The sequence below is a fragment of the Coptis chinensis genome, chromosome 6, assembly GCF_015680905.1.
Source record: "Coptis chinensis isolate HL-2020 chromosome 6, ASM1568090v1, whole genome shotgun sequence".
Lineage (NCBI taxonomy): Eukaryota > Viridiplantae > Streptophyta > Magnoliopsida > Ranunculales > Ranunculaceae > Coptis > Coptis chinensis.
Genome location: NC_141461.1, coordinates 54,960,324 through 54,967,213, shown reverse-complemented (window position 1 = coordinate 54,967,213; position 6,890 = coordinate 54,960,324).

Here is a 6,890-nt window from a genome sequence, read left to right as displayed (position 1 = left end):
AACATAAATGATGACAAAGAAATTTCAAGTAAATGGCCAACGCGTTAAACATTATCATGAGTTGCGCTCTCCAGATGTCGAAGAGACTCTTCTCAATGATCCAGTCTATACAGACTAATATATTCGCTGGTGTACTTCTTTCCATGTGATTTAAACAGGGAAAGTACGCCATTAGGGTAGCCGGGCCCTCTTTTATTTTGTTTTCTAAAAATCCCTAGAGTGTGTGGTTGCAAGCGCCGGAACCTTAGTCCACAAAAACTCTATTCAGAACTGAGTATAAATGTCTTCTGCTAATCGAGCAAACGTTCCTTATGGTAAACAATGGGTACCAAAGATTTCTCTTCCTTCTTTCTTTTCCCTTTTCTATTCTCTTCCTCGCGAACTTCAGCTCATCATTTGGTGTAAATCTCACCCATCTCGAATAGGTAATGGTCGAAGTACTTTTGCTCGAAAGCGACGGGCGGAAAGGATGGGGTGGTGTATGAACTGTCAACACCTTTCTGTCCAGGTCTTGATCTTCTATCCGAGATGAGTCAGTATAAGGTATATTATTATCTGACACCAGCTCAGCGGGATAAACTTCGTCGTCACCCCCTCCTTGTTCCCACAGGTTGGGGTTCGTCTTGAGGATCTGATGTTAAAAGACTCACATTCGTCTTGAGGATCTAACGTTAAAAGACTCACATTCGTTTCGAGGATCTGACGTTAAAAGACTCAACATGTACATACTCGTGTTTTTTATTTTCACATTTGCACTAAGTGTTGTGCACAAAGAGAGTCGTGATATGCAACATCGGATGGTCCCTCGTTCGCACAGGCAATGGATTTCACCAGGCCAACCCCGAATAGTTTTCTATTTGATTACGATTAAGGCAGTTTGAGGCTATACCATATGTACTAAGGGTAATATTATTATTAGATCATTGCACATTGGTCAGGGATGGTACCGTCCTGAACCCTAGGCCCCCAAAACATAAAGGTTAAGCCACAGTCTAGCTGGATTAGGTTCGCTCCAGAGCCGACATGATAGTTGCCTGATTTTACAGTAATGATTTCTTCTTGAAGTCCGGTGTTGTTGACACGTTCATCTCTCCTTGTACATTTGTATATAAAATTTGTAAATAAATAAAAACTTAAAAAAAAATAATAATGGGGGGTTACGTTCTGTTTTTACAAGATTCATCCCCCCCAAATAAAAATAAAAAAGTTTGAATGTGATTTTGTCATATTCCAGTGGATGCAATTTTTAATGCCGATCGTTTTGATATCTCATTCGTTCAATTTGGAGTTAAAACGAATCGAAATTCCACGTTTGAAATTTCGAGACATTTCGGGACATAAGGGGAATTTCTAGAAATCATTTGGACTTGGGCCAAAAATTGGACCTGACCCCAAATCACGCGTCCGGTCACAAAAACCCACACACGGGGCATCCCATGCATCAGCCCCTCACTTTTCTTCCCCCCAAAATCCGGATCTTGGTCCCCCATAGAAATCCTTCACAAGACGCGACATCACAGTCCAAATTTGACCCGGCGACGCACTACAACACCGATTCATCCAATTTTTTAACACCAACATCCCCTCACTCCGCGCAACCAATATAGGCCCTCAAAAATTCATCTCGATCCCTCTATGGCTGGAAATCGGAGAATCACATTTGAGAGAAAATTTTCTAATCTCTATAATTCCGGAATGTTTCATCCATTTTTCGATGGGGAAATTGCTAGTAGAGAGTGGAAATACCTTTTGCATCAAATTCCAACTCATTATTCCGAAGATTTAGTGTTGAAATTTTTTAACAATGGAGGTTTTCGGGGGAATGAGTTTTGGATTACGGCGGATGGGTTGGAACGTGAACTCACGTTGGAATTGATATCGACAACGACGAATATTCTAATCAACTCCGATAGTGCAAAACTGTTGATTTCGGAGTATCCGAATAGAATGGAGTTGATATTTGACACACTTCTCGAGGGTGAATACAATGCTACCTAGAACTGCGTGTACCAGCACTCGCTCAAACGTAACCAACTAGTCGTTACTCAGTGGCTGGCTTACAACGTCATTGGAACTTCAAAGAGGTCTGACGTGAACAAGACATTCTTACACCTGCTGTGGATCAGATAACCTTAAAATTGAATAGTTTTACTAATGAATAAAACGATGAAACTTTAAATGCAAGTAAAACTAAAAACTGGTCTATTACTAAACTTACCAAAGATTTCTACTCTCGATACTATTGAAGTAGAGTTGGAATAGAAGATTCGTTCCACTCCTAGTTCTTTAGCAATCAAGTTTCCTACGACTATCAATCCTACCAAAGTCAATGAGAGAATTACGAATTATACTACGAAATGCTACGGAATACTAAGGTTTGAATCTAGAATAAGAATTAGGGGGGAATTGAATCCACCTTGAATCCAACTTAAGAAACTAGCATAGATTGTTGTAATCCAATTCTTACGTTCTTACGGTAAGAATTGGTCATTCTAATCCCTAATTATACATGGCATCTCTACCAATTCATAACTAGTATGTGAGGACGTCCACCCATTCTCATGGCGAATCAACGACCTTCTAGAGTGGAATAGACTCTTACAACGATTCTATACTACACAATCGAGTTTTCATCAAGGATTCATGAAACCCCTCTAATGGAGGTTTAGCCTTGATTCATCAAACTATCATTTCCATATGAAATTGAATAAGACATAACATAAAGATTTTAACTTTATTAATATAAAGATTCTAATCAATAATTCAAAACTAAATTAAACAACTAAGAAATGAATAACAACTAATAACTGAATTTAGATCTAAGTAATTCAATAAGTCAAAATCGAAATTATCAAGACTAACTATTTTATTTAATCCAATGAATAATAACAATCATTCAATAATCTAAATTCAAACAAGGAATGAAAACTAATTAATAAACTAATTAAAATTCTCAAAACTAGATATAGAACTAAGGTTTAATGGCTACTCTAATTGCTACCTTTTAACCTACTAATTGATCCTCAAGAGCTAAGTCTTGTGTGTGGAAATGGAGGAGACTAGATCCACATTTTCGTGCATGGGCTGAGGGTCTATGTTTTGGGCTAGAAAATCGAGCCCAAAACCCAATTTCTTCAGTCCACAGGCCCCTTTTCAGCTGGCTTTGACTTCAACAGGCTTTTCGACCACTTATGCTCCTTTGATTGGGTCAAGGTTTGGACCATTGGAGAGCCCTTTCCGAGACGGTCCTTTTGACATAAGGTACGCCCAATTCTGAGGCCTGAGTCCAAAGATAAGATCTTCGGAAATTCTGCTGACTTAGTGTTCTATTTCTGCCCGTCTTGGCCTTTAATCTCAGAACTTCTTAGCAACCAACCCTTTGCTCCTTTATATCGCCAAAGTGGCATATTTCTGCACATAATTGACTTCAATACCTAAAATACATAAAAGCATGTAATTAGCATTAACTCTTATTTATTACTCGCATAATTGGTCTAAAAGTATTATTGTTAAGGGGTTAAAACAACAGTTTTGGGCTCTTATCAGGATCCTCCAGGAGAAGAAGGATACCTTCTGTATGGTCCATTTCTTGGGCCATGTTCTTATGTCTGTGTCAACCAGGTCAGCTCCTCTTGCTGTACTTGTTACTCAACTTATGCTTAACTTAGGGTTCCAGTCCGCTAGTCCTTTAACTCCAACATGGTCTTTTGAAAATTTTGCGATTTTCGAAACTTGTGTCATGGATCACTGGGACCCTACAGCGAGAGATGATATTGAGCGTGGTAACGTACCTCCTCCTCCTCCTTCACCACCCAACTATTTTAATGAGGATACCATGTGCCGAATCAGCACTCCTATGGAAGCTTTGAGACACATGAACACTAGCATGCGCAGGATGTTTCTTCGTCAGGAAGAGATGCTTACTTCCCAAAATGACTTCTAGCAAGAAATGCGTAATCGCCAAGGCCGATTCCAGATAATGATGATGGCAAATCAGCAGCAATTCCAAGATCAACTACTACAGTCATTGGGCCACATTCCTGACCAGTCAACTCAGCCAGGAGTTCGTCATGGCCAACGAAGTAGAAACCCTGGTTCATCTTCTGCTAACCCTGATGATTCCTAGTAGTTGTTTATTTTCCTTAGTTTAGAAATGACACTGTCATTTATTTCCCTTATGCATTGCTGATAAGAGCCCAAAACTGTAGTTTTAACCCTGCAACAGTCATACTTTTAGACCAATTATGTGAGTAATAATTAAGAGTTAACACTGATTACGTGTTTTATTGCATTTCGGGTTTCAAAGTCCATTATGTGCAGAAATGTGCCACTTTAGCGAGATAAAGGAGCTAAGGTCGGTTACTAAGGAGTTCCATGATTAAAGGCCAAGATTCAAGAAGACAAAGCCTTTCTAAAGCATGGTCAAAAGCTGAAAAGTCGATGCGGGTTGAAACAACACATAAGTCAGCAGAACTTCCGAAAGCCGTATCTTTGGACTCAGACCTCGGAATGGGGCCTACCTTATGTCAAAACGACCGGCTCGAAAAGAGCTTTCCAATGGTCCAATCGTTGACCCAATCAGAGGAGCAAAAGTGGATGAAAAGTCTGTTGAAGCCAACTGCAGTAGGAAAAAGGCCTTTTTGGACTGAAAGAATTGGGTTTTGGGCCTGATTCTCTGACCCAAAACATGGCTCCAACCCCATGCACGATTTTTGGATCTGAAAGTATAAAAACCAAAGCTTAGCTCTTTGTTAATGGTAGCTAGTTAGACCTAAAATAATATAGATAATTTTAGATCTATTTTCATTAATTAAATTAAGTTTTAGTTCCATTTTCAATTCTTGTTTTAGATTAAGTCTTTGAATCATTGTTCTTGATTGATTAGATAAATAAAATAGTTATTTTATCAATTTCGAATTGTGTTATTTCAATCTATTAGATCTAGTTTTAATTGTTGATTGGTTACCATTTCTTAGTTGTTAATTGGAATTTAATCATTGTTTAGTTTAGATTAGTAAATTTCGAATCTTGATAATATGTGTAGTTTAGATTCATATGGGAATGATTGCGGAATGATTCAAGGCTAAAACCTCCATTAGAGGGGTTGATGAAGCCTTGATGAAAACTTGGTGGTATAGTGTAGAAGCATTGTAGAATCTATTCCAATCTAGAAGGTCGTGATTCGTCATGAGAATGGGTGGACGACCTCACATGCTAGTTAGTACTCGGTAGAAATGCCATGAACACTAGGGATTAGAACTCGAATTTCTTGCCGTAAGAACGTAAGAATCGAGATACAAGAATCTATGCTAGGCTATTAAGTTGGATTCAAGGTGGATTCAATTCCCCTCTAATCCTTTATCTAGATTCAAAACAATCATATTTCCATAGTATTCGTAGTTTAAATTCAAATAATCAAATTCAGTAAGTATCATAGTATATCACCTTCGTAAAGCTCTCATTGACTTAAGACTGATTAATTAGATTAGAAAACAATTACATGCTAGAGCACTAGGAGTGGAACGAATTTGTTATTCCACTCTATCTCGATAGAATTGAGAGTAGGAAACTTTGATAAACATATAGCAATCATGATAAAGTTTAGTTTACTTACGTTTTGAGTTTCAACATTCATTTCGTAGGTAAGCTATTCACTTTTATATTTATCAAATGGCGCTGCTGCCATCTTAGTTGCACTTTAGCATTGTTTTCATAGTAAAATTAGTCATTTTTTAGTCCCATTAAACCCACCCACCCTTGTTTGATTCATACTGTGGTTGTCCATTTCAGCGTTGAAAAAGTTCCGCAAAATATACACCGAAATGACCACATTTATAAGGAGCGCTACCGCTCTATACTCTGGACCCTCGAGCGACCGCCTTTACTTATCGACTAGGAGCCATCACCACATCTTCTATCTGAAAGACTGCCTAAGCAAAATTTTTGGCGGATTTCTACAGGTGTTTGTTTGAACTTCGATTTTTTTTAGTTCTTCAGTGTTCTAACTTGTTATTTACACTGAACACGCATAAACAAGATGCTATTCATAAGCGAAGCAAGGACGCTATCAGGTATTCCTTTCTTCCATACCTCGCATCTCTAGTTAGAGGTTCATACTAAATATCAAGATTGTTTGGATTGTTTTCGTGTTTAAACTTAGACTTGCATGAGATTAAGGTCTGGTCGGAGAAAAACACCGAACGTAATTAACCGTCAACAAACAAACATATCGAGTATACCAATCACAACACCTCTAACTACTATCCCACCAACCATACCTGACATAATGGCTGAAGAAAGAGAGACTCCTCTCTCCGACTTCTACAAAGCTTTGAGCGATAGCCCTAAATCTTGCATCGTTCTAGCAGACCCAGTGGGGGATTTTCAAATCCCCCCAAACATATTTAATTTGTTACCCGTTTTCCATGGTTTAGGCCATCAAAAACCTTACCAACACATGCGTAGGATTGAACAAGTCCTTACAACATCCCATCATCCTACGGTTGGTGCGGAACAAATTAAACTGAGGGTATTTCCCTTCACCTTAGCCGATAAAGGCGCCGTCTTTTCGTTAACCGCCCAAAGCCTAACTCTCAGGACTCGTGGGCTAAACTTGTTCAGCTATTTATGGAACATTTTTACCCACCCCTAAAGACGGATGAGATGCTTTCCAAGATTCATTTCTTCCGACAGAACCCTCATGAATCATTTTCTAAGGCTTGGAATCGTTTCACCGATCTGCTTATAGAGTGTCCACACCATAACCTACCAAAAGACACGTTAGTTCGTGCCTTTTTCAAAGGACTTCAACATCACCATAAAGAAGTTCTTGACATAATGAATGGGGGTAGTTTCCTAAGTAAAGGAGCCTCGGAGGCTTACAAATTTTT